The sequence below is a fragment of the Zootermopsis nevadensis genome, unplaced genomic scaffold, assembly GCF_977971745.1.
Source record: "Zootermopsis nevadensis isolate Lab colony 2312 unplaced genomic scaffold, Znev_1.0 Znev_ptg000003l, whole genome shotgun sequence".
Classification (NCBI taxonomy): Eukaryota; Metazoa; Arthropoda; class Insecta; order Blattodea; family Termopsidae; genus Zootermopsis; species Zootermopsis nevadensis.
Window position 1 is genome coordinate 15,727,862 of NW_028259135.1, and position 25,515 is coordinate 15,753,376.

Here is a 25,515-nt window from a genome sequence, read left to right on the forward strand (position 1 = left end):
CAAGAAACTTCTATGTTTCATTATTCTTCCGTTCTATGAAAATCGTCAGTGGGGAACAAGCATAGAACGGGAAGAGATTTGTATTTAATTCTTGCTTATACATATACATACTTTATTTCCATTTCAGTCTCCTTTTGCTACGTAAATATAGACACAAGACAATACCGAAAATACAAAACATGATATGAAGCCGTTTCCAGTAGTGGGGGAAAACAGAAACAAAACGCGTGAAAACTGAAAGAAAGTTCGAGCACGCCACTACAAATGCGGAAAACTTTATTGCAGGCGGCGGTGGGTAGGTATTCGACTGTGCAAGTATATTACGCCAAGTTAAGATTACCCACCTACAGAAAACGGAAGAAAAATTAGAGGCGCACAGAAAAGAGACGGAGAACAAACACCCCCAAGTACAAAAACGACGGGGAAAAACGAAATTAATATACATTTTCATTTGAGTTTGTTTCGAAACTTCATCATTGCCCATTTCCGGCCCACACATGCACAGAAAATGTTAGAACAATTGGCTAAGGCCACTGATTACGATTCTTCTGACATGTTACTAACAACACTCTTTTCAAATAAAAGCTTAAAAGTTCGTGGTTCTTAAATAACAGAAATTTGTGGGACCGTGTACCCTTAAACATTATCTAAAACTTTACCTCACACATAAAAGAATTAAACCAGTGTATTAATTATTGTAATAAAATTGTTCTTTTGCACAAAGTGCGTTAAATTAACGCTTAATGATGTGGTTTTACTTGTCGGTTAACACTGTTTATTTATCAAATTCAGCAATAGATTATGAAGAAATCTGATATTGGGCTTTACATAAAAAAATGCAGAAAAATTGTAACCCAGCTTTGAACTGGTTAAACCTTCAAAGCTCAATTAAACTTTCCCATTTTTTCAGAAATAAAAAAGGATGACCATACAAGTAATATACAGCATAAAACAGATTTTAGTAAGATCTACAACTTTCATTTAGATATTTTCTATGCAGCGAATATTGAACGAAATACAAAGAAAAGTGTTCTCTGGCTCTACGCACTGAAAATAGCTTTCAAACGACAGATCTCTATCTGAAACGTAATAAAATTGACTGTGGTGTTCATTTATTCTTCTTTCTGGAGAAAACAGAGTGGAATCCAATATAAAAGTGCCTTTATTAAACGGAGATAAAAAAAAACAGCTGACAGAAAACCGCCTGCTTTAAAATTAGTTTCTGTTTATATAATTTTGTTCTCTACTGCGCTCCCTAGAATTCATCTGTGAAGACAACATTCCTCTCACAGATGAGAAACAGTAAGATCGACAGTCGAAAAAATGTGTGAATGACACTCGAATGGATGACAGTTACAAGAATGGGAAGATGCAGGAACTATTAGACTGACGTAAATGTAATTTATGTACCTATGCGTTCCTTAAAAATTATTCATAACTAAGTGGTATTCGTATTCTCTCATATCTGACACAAATCCCGTAGCAGGAAAATTAAATCAGATTATACAACGTCGGATGTTAGTGTAACCAATGAGTAATGATTTGAAAATTAGAAGGAAGGAAGTGATATTGGTCTAATTTAAGGTAAAACCCCTTAATTCGTTAGGATGGAGTAAGGAATACGACAAAATTCCTCAGGAAACCCGGTCTCTTGGTGCCAGGACCTCCCGAATACAAAGTAGTAGTGCTACCCATTCAGTCACGATGTTTCATTGCCACGTCCTGAAATGTGTTTTGTCACCGATGCACAGGATCTGAAATAATGAATTCATTTACCTCAAGTTTTCTGTATTTACTTTCTGATTTCTGCCGTCAGTTTCTATTTTAAACGTCTAATATAAAATTTGTTCTAAATCTGTTCAGTAATTTTAAATATTACGGTAAATAACAGACTGCTACGCGTCCCCCATTATGCGTTTATTTTATGAAATTTGATTAAAATAAAGTAAGCAAAATGGTAAGTAGTCCTAAAATGTGTGTTACGTATGTGCTGTATAAAACTATCAAAGTTATAAATTACTTTTTCTTGCATTTCATTAAAACACACAACATCCAAAAATGCGTAAAACTGAAGCAGCCGCTCTCAACAAGACGTGAATGCCTTAATTTATTCACATATTTGCCTTGAGCTAAGAGAAACTCTCCAATTACAGGGGATTACAAGGTGTAATATAAAATATGCTTGATCTATGAAAAACAAACAAGAATTACGTACTTCTCAATTCAACACACACAAAATAATGCGAAAATTCTCTTTCTGCCTATTAATAAGAATAAACAAACTTTGTGTAGTGCTGTAATTGCAATAAGCGAACGTCAATTCCAAAGAGGTATGCGAAACGGAGAATCTCAGAGTAGATGGAAAATATACTCCAACTATTCATTCTCTTTTCGCACAAATATCTGCACAGTTCATTTTGTAGAGACCACACCTTTCTGCGCAAGTCATTTACTGTTTATTATTGTCTCAATTCTTTCCTGGCTTAAAATATCTTGGCACAAGTACACAAGTATTAACAGAAACCTTGAAAGTATTCCAAAATATGTTCCCAGTCGTGAAATTGTTGTCAGAAGCTTCACGGGAAAGCTGTTTTGGCGAAGTGAGCTTCATTCAGATTAACTTCGTGCATGAACTAATCCTTTCAACTTCAGACAGCGTACACTGCGAGGCAAAACGCGATGAACACCAGTTGTGGGAACGAAAAGATTTCATCTCCGAAATCACAGAATGGGTTATGATTAAATTTGGTTGCACAGAAAGTCGATTTTTTTCGTATCGGCGCAACAAAACCGTGGTTTACGTGAACCTCTTCAGACCTTGAAAATAAATGGAGGCCATGCTGACTGGAAAAAAAAAAAACATATATTGACGGTGTTTGAGAAAAGTGTCCCGAGGAAATTACTTGTATTATCTTCTGATCACTTCCTCAATTTCGCAAATATTTTGTAATAAGTTGGTTGTTTCTGTATTTTCTTCTGGGTTGATTTCCTTGGAAGCCTGTAGCAGGATTTCTGTGTTGTTTTTATGTTGTACAACCGTTAGTGAGCTCTCCTGTTAATATCCGGGACGTTCTGGGCTGGACTCTGTACCAGAACACCGGATAATATAAATGGTTTTTTTTCGTGGTTTACCTCAAACCTGCTACAAAAGTGCTCTGATAGTTTTATGTCAAATCCTTCCAAATAACATTAGCAGCTGAGAAAAGCGTAGTTCAATAACCTCGGATTTAAATCAATCACAGCAACTCTCGTAAGACGCTTCAATATCTGCAAAGTTCATAAATAAGTATAAATCTTTGTGGTGTAACAAAAGACATCAAAGATTTCCTAAAAATTAATGTCGCATTTAAATTTTGAAGACCACAAGAGGAACAAAGCTGGGAACAAAGAACAGTCGACAGTCTACTGTCCGTGTCATTAGCTGGTCCGCTATTTTTACTCTCGTTTCTTCCGCTGTACCTCTGAAGTCACGCTAGTTGTCTGCTGAGCAAGCCTTTCCCATCAGTAGCCGTGTAGGTGCTCTGAATAATGCATCGAGAAGGTGACTTTTCGCTTAGAACCTGTTCCAAACTGTGGTCCGCGACCCCTCTGTCACGACTACAGCAGCAATGTCTGTGAACCGAACGATAAGAACTCCTGCCTCGTATTCGGCAGATTCCGCTCACATATTCTTGATGTGAAGGCCGGAAATCTTTTAAAATTCTTTTGTGATTCTCTACAGTATCTTCATAAACGTACGATCCCAGATAGAGACAGAGAGGCATTAAGGTGAAGAGGACAATAGAAACTGTATCTGCTCCTCACTTCTTATTCTCAAAAATCCTCAATCCATATTGTCCTGTTAGGTTATGAAGTATAATGAAATTGTAGATTTATACTTACATGTGTGTACAGAGACAGAGAGGACAGACGATGTTCGGGATGTCCTGGTTTCAAATCTGGACCCGGTGACCATCTATACTGACCGAGGTTTTCCTCAGTCTCTCCAAGAAAATGCCGGAATAGTACCTTGAATTAGGCCACTACTGTTTGTTTCTACATCCTTTCCAATTCATTATTCACTAATTATCTCATCATCTGACATTATACAGTCAAATCTATTGAAAGCGTTGTAAAATGATCTATAAATAAATAAAATCAGTAAAGGCGTATAGGGGACGTGAAGGTACGCACTTCTCAGACCGCATGTCCAGTTCCACTGAGTGGTTTGTGATTGAGTGAGTGGAATCAAACGTCCAGGCCAAATGCAACTCATTCATCTAGGTTCATGCTGTTAAAGTATCAAAATTACTGAGCTAAAATTTATTATTAGTTTGGGCCCCGAGCACTAAAATAATGCAGCCACACACACACACACTACTGAACATGTCAGTTCCAGCCATGTATTGCGCTCGACATTTACTGTGCCAGTCATTTGTTCAAAGTACAGTTAATCATATTTCTGTCGAACAGATTTCCTGTCATTTATAGTAAAGGACTGTCATGGCTACCAACCTCACGTGCAGAATTTTCCTCTATGGTTTTCTGATGTGTGACTATTCAAATCCATAAAAAATTCAACTGAAACTGCGGTTGAAAACATAAATTTAACATCGTTCTAAACGATATTGTTGATGGTTTATCGTTATAGTTTTAGATAAAATTTTGGATTTTATCCATCGTGTGTTGTTTCTCACAAAACGACGTTTCGGAGACTGGAGACTAGCTTCTTCTAAGGGACGGAGACATATCCAGTCCCCGAAACGTCGTGTTATGAGAAACAACAAACGGTTGATGATGTCCAGTTTATTTGCGAAACTCCAAACACATTATACAGAGGAAAATAAATTTCCCAGGTGGTTTAACATTCGCGTTCGTATGTCAACTGAGAAACGAATTACATCAATAGGATTTTAGGTTCTCACGGCGGTGAGTCTAAAGATTACTCTCTCTCCTAGGTTCTTGCGCCTCACAGTCTGGTAGAAGTTTACCGACGTTTCAGATATCGTTGCTGCCTCCATCATCAGGGCAATGACTCATTGTCCTGACGGTGGTTCTAAGCTATACGGCGTTAAATACAGGCGTGAACAGTGAATGCGGGATTCGCCTGTATTTAACTTACGCCTCTCCATCGCACCGAACCGCCACCGCAAACCGCGTAAGTGAGAGGGAGAGAGACCTTGAAATGGAAAACTGCTTTGGTCCCTTTGGCTTCAACTTTAAGCAGGTTCTATGTTAATTCCACTTATAGTAAGTTCCAATAGTTGTGGCTGAAGACAATCTGCTTCAAGGCACAAACCTTCCCGAGGTTCGACGCGGACAGTTCGTATCCGGCTCGAACCTCGGGAAGGTTAGTGGCTCGTCGCAGAACCAATAACGTTTTAAGTTAAAATTAAAGTAACTCAAAACTCTTTGCAAAAAGACTCGGTCAGCTTTAAGAACATTCTCAAGTTCCACATTATCGGTATGCATTCAAGCACCTGCTTGAACCGAAAGCAAATGTCGGCCACATTTCTTCTGCATTCCTTTCTCGTTCCTTTAAGTTGCCTTCTCTATCATTTTCCAGTTGGTCAACTCCATTTCAAGAAGCAGTAGGAAGGGATAGGGCGGAAGAAGGAAACTTAAATTGTTACTTATAACCATCATGCAACAAAACATAAAAGCATAACAAACTCTTTATGTTATTTTTTCCTCTGTTACGTACATAAAAATTGCGTGCGCTTGAAGAAACGTAGTTCCTTCTTGATGAACGCGTGTATTTTTTGAAGCAAACTGAATTACCACTGTGTAACAGCTGTTTTAAAAATATGTACCGCTATTTTATCGTTCAGGCATTATGGGGAGACTGAAATAAATCTGAGACACAGAAAATAATTAAAGAATATAAAATGCTTTAAAGGCTAATAAAATGACGGATTATGTCATAGAACATCAAGGAGAAAACCTAAATCACGTTCCCCCAATGCTACTGGAAAGATTATTGAATAGAGTTCAAATAAAGAATGAAGAGATATTGGCGGAACCTGTATGAACCGGAAAGAGAAGTTTTGTGTAGTTGCGAGAAGGATTCATATGGGTCTATAAGGTTCAACGAAGAACATGAAAAAGAAACAAGTAGTTCGAAAAAGTAAAAAACAAAATTCACCCCTCCAAAGTACAATGTAAGATTTTGGACGAACCGTAATTATTTGAAGGAAATCATATGCTACTTGCAACTCATTTCCTACTAGACCCAGATTAAAATTCGAATCCATCGTACAACTATATCAGAACTGCACAGACGCCAAGATCCATAGGGGTTACAAATCGGAAGGAAAGTATTAGGAAACTGAGTGCTTCAGAGTGAAGTCATCTTCATATTGCGGTTTTTCTGAGTTTTCTACGAGTTCTTTTTGCACGCTGCATGGGACGAGGACGAGAGCCAAACCTCGAGAAATCAAGTGTCATTGAATGGAGAGTTATTGTATGTAGCAGTCACAAAAATAATATGTTTCTTCGTAGCCTTTTTATCTCTGCGTATTCTGTCACATATGTATCGGAGTGAATCTGACCCTAGCGCCACATGTACCTTGCGTAGAACATCGGCGCCGAAACACGACGGAGGAATTGCCAACTACAAAGTTTCAGAGGAGGCCATGTCGGAAACAGATGACGCCCGTTGACCGCTGCCGCTGACTATAAGAGAGAGAACTACAGAGGGCGGTGGAATACTGGAATTGGAAAGGGGAGCCTGAAAACTGATAACAAGAGGAAGAAAAACCTAAGTTGAAGCAGTTTTTGGATACGAAACGAAGACTGGAGTTTAGCCCCTTTGGGAAAAGAGAAATCGATTAATGGAAGAGAGAAAAGAAGCAAATGACGAAAGCGGAAATAAAATAAATCAAAGAAAAAAAAGGGCTTAACAGGAAAAGAGGTCAAGAAAGTTTGGATTTCTATGCCTGTAAGATGAAAAATGAAGTAAACTGACGCTATAAGAACATGAACGCACAAAATAAATGACACCATAAAAATTTTCACTCAAGAACTAGTTTCACTAAATATTTTAATACTCTGGATTTTGTGCCCATAATTTACACTATAAATAACCAGAAATATCCCAAGAGTTTATAATTATTTCAATGTAATCATATTCACCAGTGAAAACTATGTTTAAAGTTTATTAAGTTTGCATGGACACCGTCCTAATTTGAAATCAGTAGTTGTATTATTTAACAGCATTGCAAGGTGTTCTTAACGAAAACCGTCTCTTATGAACAATACATCTTTTCCACAAGGTTCAAAATCATGCATCAAAAGTAGGGCGTACGGCTTTATGGTATCGGCGAGAAAGTGATCAAATTCCAGCTCTTAACACGAACTCTGAATTACACGGCAAATTTCATTCCGCATACTACATGCAATGGAGATCGTTGGGTTAGAAATTAATCATCTTGAATTCTTTATTTATATGTCTTGGCCCAGTTTCTGTTGTGTCTTGAGAGCGCCTGACGGATTCTGCAGCTACCACTTACTAATTAGTGCAAACTCGTTAATGAATTTCTAAGTCTTCGAGACACGGTTTACTTCCAGAAAGTGTGTACGAGGCATTAAGTAGGGCAAGCACATCGTACTCTATATCACTTCCCAGGTACTCTAAAATAAGACATACACTCAGATAAAGAGAAGGATGATTTAACACCATCGTAATTTATTCAACAGTACTGTAATGACAAAATCAAATAGAATAAATTTCTGAAGAAGAAATGCTTTCGACGAGCAGGCGTGCATAATATGATAATATTAAGATAAGTAATCTATAAAATCGATAATCGAAGCCGAGCTAATCAGCAATCTTCGTGCTAGAATTACAGTTTAAAGAGAAGTCGTTTCTAAGTTCTCCTGGAAATGCCATATTTTTCTATCACAATTATTATAAAACTGATATCTGGCTAAACGTGTAATTAATGCGGTAAATATATTGTATTAAAAATAATAATTAAATTTCTGAAATATTTTTTGTTTCACAATGTTATAACTTCCAAAAAAAACCATTTAAATTCTTACAGGTATTATTTTGTTGCTGAAGAGGTACAGACATGTGTCATTATTAACGTATGATCTGAACCTTTCACTGCGACAAAGTACAATGAATTCTTCTCGGGCTACAAGCCGAGTACGGTGGTTAAATGGAGAAAACACCAATGTTTCGAGAGCCATCTTCGTCTTCGTCTTCAGGGCACTAGAGTTCAGTACCCTGAGGACGAGGATGGTTCTCGACGCTGCTGACGAGTTGTTTTATTTGAGGTAGGAACTGAATTATTAAGAAAAATTTAAGAGCTCAGTGGTGTGCAATGGTTACAGAGCAACGGATAATCTATTTGATTACTTAACATTTGTCTTAGTAATTTTTCTCTTTGAGACAGATTTCTTGGCAACATATCCTGCACTAGATAATTGTTCTGTTGTTCAGTGTATACATACAGACTAACCACCCACAGAGTTTCTGAAGTTCTGCTGGTCTTTTGGCAGGCCTAGCCTCAATCTGAAGCATGTATTACGGATACTAAAATACAGCATTCAACAAATTTCACATTAATGCAACGTAAAAGAAAATTCTGTTGAAAACCTTTTACAGAATTTAGTAATCTCTCCACGGAAAGTGCATCAAAAGCAAGGAAATGATGAACTATGAAAAAATATACAACCAAACAATCTGTCATGTTATATTAATTCATGTAACGTTACGGATGTTTCCGTTACATCCTGTGTGTGGTTCCAGAAGAGTTAGAAGTCGACCCGAACGTGTGCACAGGCTACGCTAGTAATTCGTGTTAGAAACGCCGACATAACCAGTAGACTTCGGGACATTGTGGGGAGCGCGCAAACTACTTTGCTTTGAGAGTCGGTTCTACGGCTAACTATAGTACATTTACTTGATTAATGTAGGAGCTTGCTGGAATACAAGTCTGCTCTCTGACAACGCTCCGTATCTAGGGTTTAATTTCATTAGTCTTATCATTATCGCATTGGAGTTAAAGTAACAAAGCAGAACTGCAGTCAAACGCAGAATAAAAATTTAATAATCTTTTCTGTTTACTTAATATTGGCAGGGAGATTGAATGAGGATCAGGGCATGTTACACGCACGGGGAAATGAAAAACAGGTAGCTTAGGGGAATATGTGATTAATAAAGAACAAGTAAGGATTCGGAAAAAGCAAGAGGCACTGTTGTAGCATTCACTTGTATGGACTCAAGAGATGAAATTAACCTAATTGTGGGTGTTCACCTAGAATGTCTGAGACAGAGAAAGAAAATTTTATCGATAATCGAGATATACGAACTTTTTCCAAACTAGAGGCTTTGCAGTTATAATAATTATTTCCCGCAAACCCCTTCTTCTTCTTCTTCTTCTGTTCTTTTAATCCACTTTCTAATTCATACTTTCCCTTCTTTTTAATAATGTAATACCATTATCAGCCGCAGCTAAACATTTCACGCGTGACGTGATGGACCGGGACACGATTTACGACGCTCTACTTGGATCTTCTGCTCTGCGATGCATTATGCAGACGTACACACCCTCCAGAGCAATCTAGCTAGAGTCACTTTACCAGTGCTCTAAGGCGAGTTAATCTCGTCGTTCGCAGAGTGTAACTTTTACTTCAATGTACACTAGCATTTAGAGACCTCTAGATAGAGTAAGAAAGCTCTAGCTAGATTTTACTCTGCAGTGGGTACACACAGTAACATCAAACCAAGAATTAAACTAAGTACGTGATTCTCGAGCGTAAATGTAGAGAGTTGCCGCCAACAGAACCTGCCTGGATCTATGCAACTGAGAAAGTGTCGTTAAATAAGAAGACACGCGCAATGGCGGTTTAAGAAAGCCATCAGGCCACAGCGCCTAGAATGAATGCATGTTTCACTGAGTGAAAACAGTCGAGTGGCGCCTGTAGTAAAGCGCCATCGTTTATTGTACGCCCGAATTAACATCTGCGAGCAAGAAAGCACGTGGATACCAAACCATTTGTTACACGCCAATAGTTTCGCCATTCTGCGACCCCTCCTGCTATGAATCCAAGAATCCGATTTTATGTTTAAAGGAAATGTAGCACTACGAAATTAAGATTTATAGTTATAATTCCTCCTACTGCTTATTTCAATCTACTCACTTCCCCTCTACCTAACCTCCTTTAATGTCTCTGCTCTTAACCAGTTTTATGTATCGGCAACTCTTCAAGCTGACACGCGAGCGCATTCAAGATTCTTGTCATTAGGTTCTCGCGGCTGCAGCTCATGTGTAACTTTGGCTTTCGGGGTTCAGCCGCATTGAATGTTGATAAGTGTCCAACGTTACGACAAGCATTGCATTTGCCATTTTCAGGGCGAATATATAGTTATCGGGGTGGCGAGTTGAATTTGAAGATGTCAATCGCCGCGGAGGAAAATCGAGCTGCTATCCGCTTCATTCCTCAGGGTTGAACCCTGAAGAAGGAGGTGATATGTTTCTCAGAAACGCTCATAACCATTTACAATACTACAAGTCGTCACACCCAGAAAAAAACACGAGATGTTTAATCTCAGGATTCAGAATCACCAGCATACAAGGCACGAGTTTCAGTTTAAAATGGGAGGGGGCGAGGGCTCCACGTGGTATTTTACTCTTGAGAAACTGAAGAAATGAAAAATTCAGAATGACTGTAATAAGTTGACGCATTCTCAGATATTCTCCTCATTGCTTTTGTAGAGACTGTCCGCATGGGAACTGAGTAAATGTTCCTGTGAGCAGGGAGGGGGGCTGCGACAAGAAGACGAACCGAGGGAAGGAATGTTGAAAATAAAAGGAACGAACATTGGGAGGAATGGGGAATTGGAGACTCGAATTAAGAGGAACAACTCATGAGTGTCTCCCTAGTGAAGACGCCTGCCCCCCCCCCCTTTCTGGCATTTCTTACACAGTACTCCCACCAAATGGAGACGTGTGATTGACTTTCATTGGCTGCTGCTGCTGAGAACAGTAGCGACAACCAGCGTTTCTGAAACGTATCACAAGTTTAAGGAATAACCTTGCTGGTATGTTTAAAAAAATAATTCCTAATACATAGTATCTTCTTTTATCACGAAGTTTAATCTATTTCCCAAAATACGAATGTCACTACGTACCGAGTACAAATCCTGCTTTGTTTCCGGAAAATTTCGCCGTCAGGTCTCTGCCAGAAGGTTAGCTATTGCTCGAATGCCGTTCCATTATCCAGAAGATGCCCGCAAATACAGGCTTATAATTAGGTGCATACGCTACGCATTTGACATTTAAAAATGTCAACGTATTTACCGAATCGACTGGCAGATCCACCGCCTTCTAGAACTCCATCTAAACTGTTACCTTGTGTCCACACTCAATATTTGCTTCTCACATGTTTACATTGGCTTCTGACTTCATCGTATATATTTTCGTTACGTATCGAGGTTGAGGTCGATTGTATAATATCGGCAAAACTATTCCCGGTAAAGTTACTGCTTTCTCAACACAGGATCAGAAAATCGGTTACTAACCAAAATAACTCCACGAAATAAAATCATTATTGAGAAGCTTGCAGTTGCTCTATTGGCCAGAACATCCCGGTCGTTTATAGATTCTAAAGGTTTGGTTGCATGTGCATAACAGCCAATCCCTGGATCCTACTTTGGACCACTTGTCTGCAGATTTCCTCGGTACCTTGAGGCACATGTTGCCCCAGTTTCTTTCTATATTATTTTCCAGCTTTATGTTCACAACAATTTTGTCATTCGACACTGTATGACACATAGAAGTGATAGAACGTTGCTAAATAAATCAAAAATTCGTCAAATATTGACTGATTTTGTGGGAAAATCCGTGAAGTTACAATTTTCTGCTACATACATTCTAATTATTATTCCTGAGAACCAAATTTTACAGCAGAGACTTTTCCGTTATAACGTAGAGTATAGAGATGTCGACAGTGACTTCAGAAAAGTTGTAATTATCTTTCCTTATACGCAGCCATTGTTGTAACAACGACACTACAAATAGACCTGTGTTACCTTGGCTACAATAGTTACAAAAACGTTTTCTTATAGTTAATTTGCTTTAACCTAAATTACCACGGCGGCAATTAGCAGAGTGGCAAAGGCTTCCAAAAGCGTTTTTTTTTTTTCATAATTCTAGGTCGCAAAGGTTGGACTTTCTATTGTTATAGTACGCGCAACATTGATTATCATGGAGACAATAGCTTCAAAAACATTATCCACCCTCCACGTTCTATAATCAGAACCACGATGGTTATAAACAACATCACAACATGTTAACTTGTACTACCAAGTATCTCATTATGAATTAATTAAATGCCTATTTTTTTTAGATTATCCATAGCAAGAACGGTTTTAAGCACCATATACCTAAATACAAATAAAAATTTTATTTTAGCTAGAGATATCAGCGAGACCGTAATTTATTATGTCTATAAAATAATTTAAAATGTTTCAAAATGACACAGTTTAAATCAAAATAATTAACTCATAAATGTCGATATAACTGCAGCTATTGATCTACTAAAGCACTAGATTGTTGGTCGCTATAAAACATTTTAACACGTAGAGCACGGGGTATACAGAAATAGTCCAAGTTTAAGAGCAGTGGGGAAAAAGTCTATATGCAGGCCTATTGATGTTAGAGGACGAAGTGGTGATCCAGGTAATGGAAACGTGTTAAATTTTACAAAGGAATGGTCTTAAATTATCCAAGGTAATTTCTCCGACTCCCACTTCCAAAAGGGACGCACTGTCATGACTTTAACATAATGGAAAAGGATTAGAATTCATACACATCAAGACAAGCACGGGACCTGACATTCACAGGGAAATTTAGGTTTGGTAAGAACTATCACAAAGATACGTGAGACCCAGATCAAAAGAGGTAGACGCTGTTGAAAAGCAGAAATGTGTACTCAAGTCGGAGGTCATGCATTTCCAAACACAAATTTTGTATTTATTCATTGTTCACTGTTCATTTGCCCTTATGTGCTTTCTTCTTTCAAATACAAATCTAATATTTGAGACAGAAATAAACTCTCGATCGTTAATCAAGCTGCATAATCAGATGAAAAATTACAGCTGTCTCCTAGATTCAGTGACCTTCCTGAGAAGCTAATAGTCTCACAACTGGTTAAGAATTCCTCTCCTTTTGTGACGCCTTAAAGGTCATCACGCAGTGCACAAGAGCCCAATAATGGGCCCTACTGTAAAATCCAGATGAATCAGTTCCAAATCGAAACACCCCACTTTTTAAAATCCATTTTAATATTACCCTCCCACCTATTCCTAGACCTTACTAGTGTTCCGATAAAAATTGAGCGTTGGTACGACATTTACCATCGGAACAGTCGTCAATTTAGAATAATACATGAACCGAGATAACTCGGGTAAAAGAGCGGTTGGAAACTGAAACAAAAAGTGTGGAATGTTAAAAGAAACTCCCCAGCACGGAATACATACGTATCGATGTAAAAATTGAATTATTTCCTTGAACAGAATTAACCAGTTGGTCTTTGTAATGGTGACCGGTTGTATTTTCTTTGCGGTACGAACTGAATTCTTAAATATTTAGGCGAACTTCGAATTCAAAGAATAAATAGTTATTTGCCTTGATTAAAGAAAGGCAATTATACTTCCAAACTTGAAACTCTAATAAAATTGTTACAAAAAAATACATCTCACGTTGAACTATTTTGAAACCCTTTAAGATAAGATAAGATGTCATTGTCTCCAGAGTGTTAAGTTTCATACAGTATGGACATTAAAATTGTTGCTCGTGAATGAAAGCAAAAAGTTTCATCACCTAGAACTTCAGGAGATAACTCGGGATATTCCCTTCCTTCTGTGAGTACTAAGTATTTTGAAGGGTACGGACAGGGGAGGTATCATTTACCCTGGAGCCAACTCGAATCAACGAAGCTTCCTACTGCCAAGTCAGACAGACGCAGACAAACAAGCGAACTCCACTACTGTGTGTTTTAGGGTATTGATTAAAATTAGACATCCTTACACAGCAACAGAATGAGAAGAAGTTCACAGTTAAACTAAATTCTCTCCAAAACCTGAATCCACACTCAAGAGAGTACAATCAAGGACAAAGACAAATGTAATGGTTATATTATAGCAAGTCCTTTCGGAGAATTCGTTCGAAATGGATAGCAGAACCATGAATAAATGTAATAAGAACAATGGATGGACTAAACTGAACACTGAAATCTGGCGAACGAATAAAATCAGAGAAGTCTGTCTTCCTGTTCTGTTAATTATCATCCGCTTACTTTTAAAAGCACAGGATATTAAGACTCGTTCATAAAAATAATTTTACTAAACAGTTCGGTTGCGAAACTTGGTCTCTTTCTGAATTTTAAGTCTAATTCCAGAAGACACAGTCATGAAGGTGTTACCGTAATATTAGAGGCGGAGGAAATGCCGATACACATTTTTAAGTCACCTCGAGTTTATTTTATATGTTTTATTAGATTACTTAAAAGTTTTCTTCTCACTGCAAATGACAGCATAAACTATTGAACTTTTTGCCTTGTAAGATGTGTTTAGATTACACGCCACACAGCTACGTCAGAGAAGTTGCCGTGCCTTCACGGCGTTCCTACTTGTGTGAAGGAGAATAAAGTAGACATCAACATAATGCAAAAAGTCTCTGCTCCTAAGAACTGCGCCACGGATTGAAGACGAAGGCATAACTCCACGGATTTGAACCTCTCTGTTGGGTTGAGGCAAGCGGCTAGATTCAAGCCCTGTCTGCCTAGAAAGAAACCCCGGCACCCATTGGATTAGAAACTGTTTGGGCCTCAAAGCCGGTCTGGACGTCATGACCAAGAATAACATCTTGCCCTGTTGAAAAATAATCTCCGCTTTACCAGCTCCTGATCAGTATTCTGACTTAGCTATACCAGCTTCGTGGTGGCCTTAAGTGGAAATAAATTGTGATTCACGCTCCGGCAGCATTTACTCTCCAGAAGAGCTCCCCGATACGCATTGAATAGAGTCTGAGCGGGCTCCAGACAAAATCCCCTACGCTACTACAAGAAATCTAAATCTACCCATCACTGTGTTGACTCCATATAAAAATATGACAATGTACTGACCTTATATTATGTTTATTTGATATGGATTTCAATATAATGTAAAGTGAAACGTATGATTTTAGGTTTTCACAGCGGTGAGTATGAAGATTTCTGTCTTCTGGGTTGTTGCGCCGTGTAGTCTGGTCGATGTTAACCAACGTTTCAGAGGTCATACTGCCTCCATCATTAGGGCGATGAGTATGAAGATTTCTGTCTTCTGGGTTGTTGCGCTGTGTAGTCCGGTCGATGTTTACCAACGTTTCAGAGGTCATACTGCCTCCATCATTAGGGCGATGAGTATGAAGATTTCTGTCTTCTGGGTTGTTGCGCTGTGTAGTCTGGTCGATGTTAACCAACGTTTCAGAGGTCATACTGCCTCCTTCATCAGGGCGATGAGTATGAAGATTTCTGTCTTCTGGGTTGTTGCGCTGTGTAGTCTGGTCGATGTTTACCAACGTTTCAGAGGTCCTACTGCCTCCGTCATCAGGGCGATGAGTATGAGGATTTCTGTCTTCTGGGTTGTTGCGCTGTGTAGTCTGGTAGATGTTTACCGACGTTTCAGAGGTCATACTGCCTCCGTCATCAGGGCGATGAGTATGAGGATTTCTGTCTTCTGGGTTGTTGCGCTGTGTAGTCTGGTAGATGTTTACCGACGTTTCAGAGGTCATACTGCCTCCGTTATCAGGGCGATGAGTATGAGGATTTCTGTCTTCTGGGTTGTTGCGCTGTGTAGTCTGGTAGATGTTTACCGACGTTTCAGAGGTCATACTGCCTCCGTTATCAGGGCGATGAGTATGAGGATTTCTGTCTTCTGGGTTGTTGCGCTGTGTAGTCTGGTAGATGTTTACCGACGTTTCAGAGGTCATACTGCCTCCATCATCAGGGCGATGAGTATGAAGATTTCTGTCTTCTGGGTTGTTGCGCTGTGTAGTCTGGTCGATGTTAACCAACGTTTCAGAGGTCATACTGCCTCCATCATCAGGGCGATGAGTATGAAGATTTCTGTCTTCTGGGTTGTTGCGCTGTGTAGTCTGGTCGATGTTTACCAACGTTTGGGGAATTTAATGTGGGATGTGTAACTCATATTTTTGTTTAGTTTTTGCGTCGTGTTTATGCTCATAGCTTATATAAAATGAGGGATCGCCAACACAACGTGTAAATATACGAATGTAAACACTCAAACCCAGTACGGTCAGAAAAAGGTCTACATACTCGTACTAACTCAACAGTAGCGTTTCTATATTCATAATCCATATGATGATGACCTAAGGGTCGAAGCGTAGTGAAGGTTATGCATAATACATTTGCATATCTACAAAATGTGTTGGCGGTCTTTCATTTCATTTAGGTATTTCCCATCTGCTGTTGTGGTGGCGAAGCGGCAGGGGTAATTTTTAACGTAAGGTTCACTCCGTAAAGAGTAAAATAATCTCCCGAAATTCAGAAAAATATAACAACCTAACAATGTGGTAGGAAAATACGTAGCTTCTGCACCGATAACCCCAAAGTTCGCTATCAGTTTCCATCCTCCTTTGTTTTTCACACTATAACTCCCTAACATCCAAATGTCATTAGTCCTCCCATTTCATACTTGGTCTTCCAAGTAAGCGTTTCCCAAACAAAGTGACGCATAGATTTCTTATCTATTATATTGTAGCTACATGCTCAACCCATCGCAGCCTTCTAGATTTAATTAAATGACGAGACCTGTATCAGTTACTAAGTTCCTATTTACTAAGTTATTCCATGAAAGAGAGTCCTTATTTAGAAGCTCATTATTGTTCAGACAGTCGAAGGATCCCCAGCGTTCATGAGACCAGAAGATTCATTACTTAGTTCACAAGTGCCTGCCACTGGTTCTTGTCATCAGATTAATCTCCAACCTATTCATTGTTTATGTAAGATCCACTTTAATATTATCCTCCCATCTACGTCTAGGTCTCCCCAGCGGTCTCTTCCCCTCAGGTTTCCCAAATAGTGGACCCAACCAACCAGATGGCTTACGGAACACAAAGGTTCATCACCGAATTAACCAAAGCCCTCCACCGGACCCTGTCCTGGGCCAACAAAATCCAGTCTCCTTCAACTCTTATCTCCCATAGATCCCGCCAGACATTATCCTCCCATCTATGTCTAGGTCTCCCCAGCTGTCTCTTCCCCTCAGGCTTCCCGATCAATACCCGGTGCACACCTCTTGCCCCAACCATGCGTGCTACATGTCCCGCCCATCTCATTCTTCTCAACTTAATCACCCTGACAATACTGGGGGAGGTTCATCATTATGCAGTTTCCTCCATGCCCCATCGTCTTCTCTCCTAGGACCAAATATACTTCCATCCTTAATTTATAGGCAATTCTGTTGTTCCACTGTTAGGTCCATAGACTGTACAATAGAAAACCAATGTTGGACTGAATGAAGAAAGCGAATCTTCCTCTTTCTTTCTTTCTTTTTCTTTCTTGAATTCGTAAATGGAAGTAAAAGTGAGATTGAGCGGAGAAATTCTCCGTGGTGACGAGAGAAACGCATATATATATAGAGACGAGTTCGCATATTCGCCTGTCAGCTGTCTCCGACGTGTGCGGCATTTTTATGCAGCGCGTCCATTGACAGGAATGTTGATGCAACAAAGAACTGAACCATCGATTAGTTCGGGACCAATTTCTAACTCCTAAAAGCTTCATACTTCTGCACTGTTTTATTTTAATGTCTTATCACAAAGTGCCTGGAAATTAAGCATTACGGAAAAGTCACATTTCGCCGTTCGCCTGTTGGAAAGATTTCTGTCCGAAACAACCCTGAGAATTTGGATTAAATTTTGTATTGGAGGTTTTCACTAGACTTATTGAGAAAAACATATTTCCGATAGAATTATATGCAGTGGAAAAGTGTAATTAACACTAAATTGAATTAAATAAATGTCCTCTGAAAATTAAATTGGTTATAATATTCAATCAGCAAAGATCAGTATAAGGAAGGAATGGACTGAAATGGTCTAAATCGTGTAATTCTTATGCTAACGATGTTAATTTATGTGCCACACATAAATTAACTTTCTCTGAATTATTAAGAATAAATTCAAGCAGTTTCCTAATCACGTAAAACATCTCAAATTGTAATTTTACGTAGGCCTATACATTTATGTAGCTCGGATTTTAGAAATAAACTGAGAGGATAAACTATTCCATAATAAATATGGTACCAAGAATCCGCACAAATTCAAATATTTGGAAGGAAGTAATTTTTATTCCTTAATATACTTAATCATGCTTTCGTAGTTTCATGTTTAAATAACATGAAGTAGGTGGAGACAGGTAAGATTATAGATACTCACGGCGGTGAAAATGAATATGACTATATTATTGAATGTTCCACCATGTAATCTGGTAGACACTGACCGACGTTTCAGGAACTATCATGCAGTAATATCTCAGAAGACAGTAATTTGCATACGTGGAGTTAAATAATAACGAAATGATCGAAAGACGGTCCCGCTCTATTTTAAGGCGGCCTACGTTCCTAGCGTCTCTCTATAGTAACTGGGGAAAACAACGATAAGCCTTAGTTGGTGAATCGAGACTCGGGACTTGCCACATACAAATCAGAGGTGATAGTGACTTCAGGGCTTCTTAGTTTTGCGCGCTGTGCTCGTGAGCTCTGTACCGTTTCTGCCAGCATGGACCACAACTGAAATAAATCAATATTCAGAGAATGCAGGACGCTAGTGCGTTTCCATTCTGTGTCTGTCTCCTATCTCACGCGCCACATCGTTTGACGAAGATGCCCTGTGTAATACATCAGACTTATGGAATAGCGTTATCGTTAGCAGGCCAATAGATTATTTAGCCGCTATGTAACATATCAACTATCTATATAGGTCCATGGCGCTGCATCTCCCTTAAACATTTAATAGCTTCTCAGCTGATCACGAATTTAACGTATAATCACGCGAGTACCTTTGGTAAGAGTCGAACGTCTATCCTCCCAGACTACGGCAAAGCTATACATATGAAAGTTTGAGTTATATCAGGTCAGAAAAGAATTCTGCAATTAAGGAGGTACAAATCGCTATCGAGGACTTACATCTAGTGCTGAAACCAGATCCATGTCCCTCTGTACACAATCTTACGACACTGAACCCACCTGTGAAGTCAATCTGCAACTGATCTATGATGGTATTAATATTCCGTTCCTCGAAGTGAAAAAATCTATTCCAACCGCCGTGAGTCGAAGCGAAGACAAGTGACTATGAGGAGTGTAAGTCCAGATAAATTCCTTTTTTCAGTCTATCGTAATTTTAATACAAAATTGCAATATCAAGGACTCAAGAGGACTCACCTACTGCATGTAGTCTCCACACAGCGACTGACGATCGAAGCTAGTTGAGACTCCGAATGGAAACTGCAAAACAGAGACAGCCGGTGTCAAAATTTTTAACACTTCACTAACTTACTATTGACACAGACTTCTTAATTATTAAATATGTTCAGAGCAAAGCGACATCAAATGACATTCTGTCCATCTGTCTTCAAATCTGTTTAATTTCTAACACTACTATGAGAATTTGCATTACATTTTGTATTAGAGGCCTACACTAAAAATGGTTCGGCCAGTTCAACCCTGATAAGAATAAATCATACATAATTCATACTTTATATGACGCTGGAATAAAACGCTATATTTCTCGAAGAGGGCTCGTCGTATACACATGGATAAATAATCAAAAAGTCATAAATATTACCCCGTAAGTCTAAAATCACTTAATACCATTATCATGGCAACGGTTATGACAAGAATATTATCCGATAAAGCCCAAAATCAAGGATGGCTGTCTTCTAGGTCCTTGCTGCAAGGATCTCTGAAATGTTCTTAAACTTCTACCAGACTGCACGGCGCTACTACCCAGAAGACAACCATCTTCTTACTCAACGCCGTGAGAACCTCAGGTCCTACGATGTATTAGTTGCCTTATCGTGAAGACAAGAAGAGAAAGTTCTAAGAAAATCACTGAATATACATTTCCCAGAACAAACGCCAGGCTGCATTCAAATAACGAGAATTATTCCAGGAATCCAACTCGTTCCACATTTTTCATTTCCGTCCATTGTGCCAAATTTACTTCGTCACATGCCTAATCTGTTACTGAGACAGACCTTACGTTCTGTTGATAGGTCGAACTTCTGTTTCCATTAACAGTCGAATAACGGAACTGTCACCAGGATTCCAATATTGATTGCTAATTCCCAAATATATTGCCTCTAGAGGCACTAAAAAATTGGCTAGCGGACAGAGTTGAGCGCCTCAGTCACTCAAATTGCTGCACAACCAACAGATGCTGAGTTTACTACGAGAATGCAAATTATATAAAGTGGAATATGGTACACATCAAAGCCAGAGACGATTCGCTGTCATTAACTAGGAAATATAATCAGGCGAAAATAAATATTTGAGCTGAAGAGTAATTAAATATTACAACAATAAATATGAAATACGGAACAGAAATGCGGTACAAATGTGATAACATATTTTGTAAAATATATTATTTTGGTGCTAACAATTATAAACATGGCGCCTTTCTGAAATTATCAGGTTATACGATAAATTTAATCGTGCTAATTGATCACGAAAGTGTATAATTGTTACTCTTAATCAAATCTGTTTTCATAAGTTCTTCCCAGAACTCTTCTCTTGTCGCCCGACAACGTTCCGGAGTAATTTCATGTTCAGTGAACAGAACACGAGAATACACAAGCAACGAGCAACGAGTCACAGGCTTCTGGAAAGACGGACCTGCCACGCTGTCGAAATGCAGGTCACCCTTGTGCGTCTTTCCTACGCGAGGTCAGACTACAGAGCTTCTCCAATATCAGCAAGAGAAGATTGAAGTGACTTATCCATCAAACACTCGCAACAAATGTTGTTACAGCATTTCATGTCGTGAAGATTTCTGTCTTCTGGGTTGTTGCGCTGTGTAGTCTGGTCGATGTTAACCAACGTTTCAGAGGTCATACTGCCTCCGTCATCAGGGTCATCGCCCTGATGATGGAGGCAGTATGACCTCCGAAACGTTGGTTAACATCGACCAGACTACACAGCGCAACAACCCAGAAGACAGAAATCTTCATATTCACCGCTGTGAGAACCTCAAGTCTTACATTTCATGTCGTGACATGCACAGACTCTATAAAAATACGTTCTATAAATCTAATATCACCTACGAGTCTTTCAAATTCTACGACCACAGAGTTCAACCACGTTTCTGTTTAATTGACATGAGTAAGACAAATCTAAGGAGCGTTTGCTATCACCTAGTTCAGGACTCGTATTTTGGCAACGACTTACTTCTTCATTCGTGAAAATAGTCGGTGGAAGTAATTGAAAAACGCTGTTTTATGGAACGTGCATTTATGAAGAATCTGAAGTCTTCACGGGGGCAAAAATGAAGGTCGCCCTGATGATGAAAGCAGCAAGTACCTCTAAACGTTGGTAAACTTCTGTACGACTACTATCATCAACATGCGTTCATTCTTACACCTACCCACACACAATTTCTGAAAATTACGGAGCATTTCGGAAAGTGTGTATCTATCAATTAGTTTCTGGGTCTATGGGCTACCTGATTTGAGAGGAACCTAGTTTTAGCGACAACTGAAGCGGATGTTTACGCATCCTTCAGTGAGTTTACACTGAATCAAAGTTCCCAGTAACAAAGATAGATCTGTATCAGTCTCAGCTTGTTAAATCTTTGCTTGAAGTTCTTGTCCTTAGATTGATGATGTTTTGAAATTTTTTAAATGTTTAGTGGGGATGTTAAGACATCGCATCTATACATTGTTTAAAGCTCGCAATATTTATGCGTTCAACTCTCGGACGCATAATGAGTCGCTTCACTCCGATTGTCGTATATTTCATTCCCGTAAAGTGTTTGGATTACATTTGGTAGTGGTATGTCTGCAGTAAGGTCTAGGATTAAGCAATTTTAGTTCATATTTTCCGAATCTAAACCGTGTTTTTTCATAACAGTCAAATTATATGTTATCGATTTTTTAAAACAAGACTCATCGCATAAAAACATTTGTAAACAAAATATAGAATACTTGAAGACTTATCACAGTTATAAAAATACGTTTCAATATGACAAATATTAAACGAAAACCAAGTGAATAATTTGATTCTGTGTAGTGGTGGGCTTATGTCTGCAATGAATAAACACAAACACCAAATGCGGTAGAAATATAAGTCATCGAAAAGTGGGAAATACATTTTCACACTTGAAGATTGTCGTCTTCTTCAAAACTTAAATTGTTTCAGACACAGTTTGTAGTAGTTGACGCCAAATACATTTTCCTTTAAGCACTTTCACTTGGTGTGACGAGCTAGTTTCGATGAAACTGCCAGTACCTCCATATTTTATGGACCCGCAGGCCTACAGCAAGAATTACTGCCTGAACTGATTTTAACACCTTAGAAACATTCTTGGAAATTCGTTTTAAATAGCAGTCACGTATAGACTGGCATCACGCAAAACATGCAACCAATTGCTGTCAACAACAAACCAACAAATATTTCTCTTCGTTCTTCGCTTATCTTTTGATTAGGTTATATCTCTGTGATGGTTGTGTGACTGTGGTAACTGTGAAACAGAGAGTTTCCGGAGAAGCTGACAGTCGCTGCTGCTTACCCAAGTGATTGAGGAAAATAATGGAGAGAGGCACAGAACAAAAAAGAGTTTGGGATGACAGACATTTGGAGGCTCTTTATCCATCGCCCCGTCGCTTAACGAAGCTGACGTCAAAAGACGAGAAAAGGAAAAATGAGAAATTTACGTTGAAGTGCGTCACATTGTAGACAGATTGTCACCTAATGTTGTTGTAGTGATTAAATTGAGGGCGATGAGATGGATGAGATATATTCAGCACTTAATGGACCATCCGTAAGTACTTTCTGATGGTCTGTAAGGTATTTTCTCCTTTCAGGCAACACTAATATAAAGCCTTATTACACACACACACACATTTGTGCAAAGGTATGCGTTTATATGTTATTAAAGCATACAGAGTGAACTTTCAAAGAGTTTCATGGAGTAAATTGTTTGTAAAACCACCAAAGGAATGGCCCAGCTTTAAAACGCCATCTGGATAGGAAAGCCATGCAACGTTTCGGACCAAAGCAGCAAGTACAATGTAGGATAAAGTGTTGAGTAAGCTATTTTGAGCCTTTGAGTGAAACCCTTTCTCTCCCGACGAAGAATAGCTTGAGTGGAGGGGACAGCTATTCAATGCGGCCGCTGCTTGGCGCTAGGATCGTTCTCTCCACAGTACACTCCCTCAAAATCACAAGTGAACAGATCTGCTTCGCATTATCACCTTTTCTATTCTTCGTTGGTCATGGTAATTTATTACTCTCAAAAAAGTACGAAGTTCAAGCTAATCGTGTCCATTTTCTGGGATGTTGCGCCGTGCAGTCTGGCAGATAATTCCCGCTGTTTCAGAGGTACTCAGGACAATGACGGAGACTAAAAGTTGTGGAATCAACTCCGGATTATAAACGAAGTTATTCCCTGATTACGGACACAGAAACGACCTCCGAAACGTTGGAGCGGCTGACCGCCAGAGAATATTTATTCCTCATACTTTGTTTGATTGCTTGCTTGTAGGTCTTATTCGTATTTTATACTCTCAAGTCGCCCTCAGGTGAGATTTAAAGCTTAAACGCGGAGCAATAAAGCACCGAAGTCGGAGGAGAAACCGAAGGAAAAGGAGACGAAGAAGAATCACTTTTCAAAGACCACTTGTATAAGCAAGTATAAACACTTTCTTCCACGTGAAATATATTGCACCTTCCAGAATGGAATTTATCGAATGTGTAATGAAACAGAATAAGAATACGAAAACATAGGATAGAGGAACTCAGGTGTAGTTGGTGGAACAACTTCCTTATTGAATTACAGCGATCTGACTTACAGTTACTTCTTGGCAGTCGGGCATACACAAATCACCAAAGCGACACGCGGTAGGTAATTGACAATGTTAGAAGTGTGGTGGAATCAAAGATACTGAAAAAAGAGAACGAAGATATGTAGAAGGAAAAAGTAAAAAGAGAAGGACGAGGGTGAAAAGAGGAAATTGGACGTTTAGAGAACCCCGTCTAGAGCCAACACAAAAATAGACAAGAATGGGTAAGACGACAGAATCGAGTTGTCAAACCGAGTTCATCAGTCTGTCTGAGGAAGGCGTAAGAAGGGCATATAGACCTCGCCTCCGAGTATGTGTGAGTGTACATAGAAATGAAACAAAAATGTTACATTCAAAATATTTATTCATCAGCCACTAACTCACGGATTTTTTTTTTAGTTATTGTTACCAGGTATCCACGATGCTCATCCCCATTAACTAAGTTCTAACGAAACTTAGATTCTTCAGTGACTGGAGACTTTAATTTTATTTTTATCCACTTTTCTTAGAGATGAAAAATAAATCTTACTTTCATGACGCTTACTGAAAACATTTCGACACACTTCACTGGTCTTACTGACACTGTTACTGAAACATAGTGAGACAAACAAGGCGGCTGTCATAGGCAGAGCATGCGCAGAATGCGTCATACTAACCTCTCTTCCTACCGACCTCCCAGACTTCAAGTTGAATGACGCGGACAATACCTTCACATTTACGCCTGCATAGATCTGCACCTCCACATACCCATACATCCATGGATAAGTTCTAATTTAAGTACCAGGACAACCCTCATTCACCTTTAAATTCTATGCCACGCGTCTTCAAAGCCACGTGTCTAACATATTGCATATTTCATTTTAGGTAAGATCACATGACAGATGCAAAATTCGGTGATGACGAAATTGCGTACGTTTACCCAGAATATTTAGAATTTTCGGCTACTCTTAGAATTACTATTGTTAACGCCTGTAGGTCATTGGCGACCAAAATTTCCTGTATCATTGCCAATTCAAAATGTTCAAACCCTGCCCGGGCTCTAACCGAAACCACAAGAATATTATTTATATTTTAAATTAAAAAGTTACAATTTTAATTAAGAAAATTCATATCTATTAAGAAAAGTATGAAACAATTGTTACTATTAATACTATAACTATCACTACCACCATTATTTAATTATATGAATCAACAAATGTCAATAGAAGGTTGGCAATACTTCTTTGTCAACATTGTCTGTTTGTACGAGTGTGACTAAAAATTAATATTACGTAATTTTATATATCCCTTGTAGCAAGTACATAAGCTATATTTGCCCTTCTCTTTAAAAACCACTAAACGAGATTCAATTAAATTTTGTGTTGGCCGATATTTCCCGTGACGAAGTCTGAAGTCCACATAAAATAACAGCTAACTTGTGATTTTGTGTATAGATCATGTACATTCTTAAAACTTCGTAATCCTGCT

At 38.8% G+C, this 25,515-nt stretch overlaps 1 protein-coding gene and 1 long non-coding RNA gene across 7 annotated transcripts in view; one reads left to right on the plus strand and one right to left on the minus strand.

Moving 5' to 3' along the window:
• The window catches only part of LOC110827930 (uncharacterized), a 310,772-nt gene that overhangs the window by 231,281 nt on the left and 53,976 nt on the right, over window positions 1–25,515 (minus strand). For all 3 annotated transcript variants that reach the window (XR_015533607.1, XR_015533609.1, XR_015533608.1), the window contains exon 3: window positions 19,433–19,495. This is a non-coding gene — a long non-coding RNA (uncharacterized LOC110827930). The remainder of the gene's footprint in view (window positions 1–19,432; window positions 19,496–25,515) is intronic.
• The window catches only part of LOC110827928 (uncharacterized), a 194,314-nt gene that overhangs the window by 142,362 nt on the left and 26,437 nt on the right, over window positions 1–25,515 (plus strand). The window lies entirely within an intron of this gene.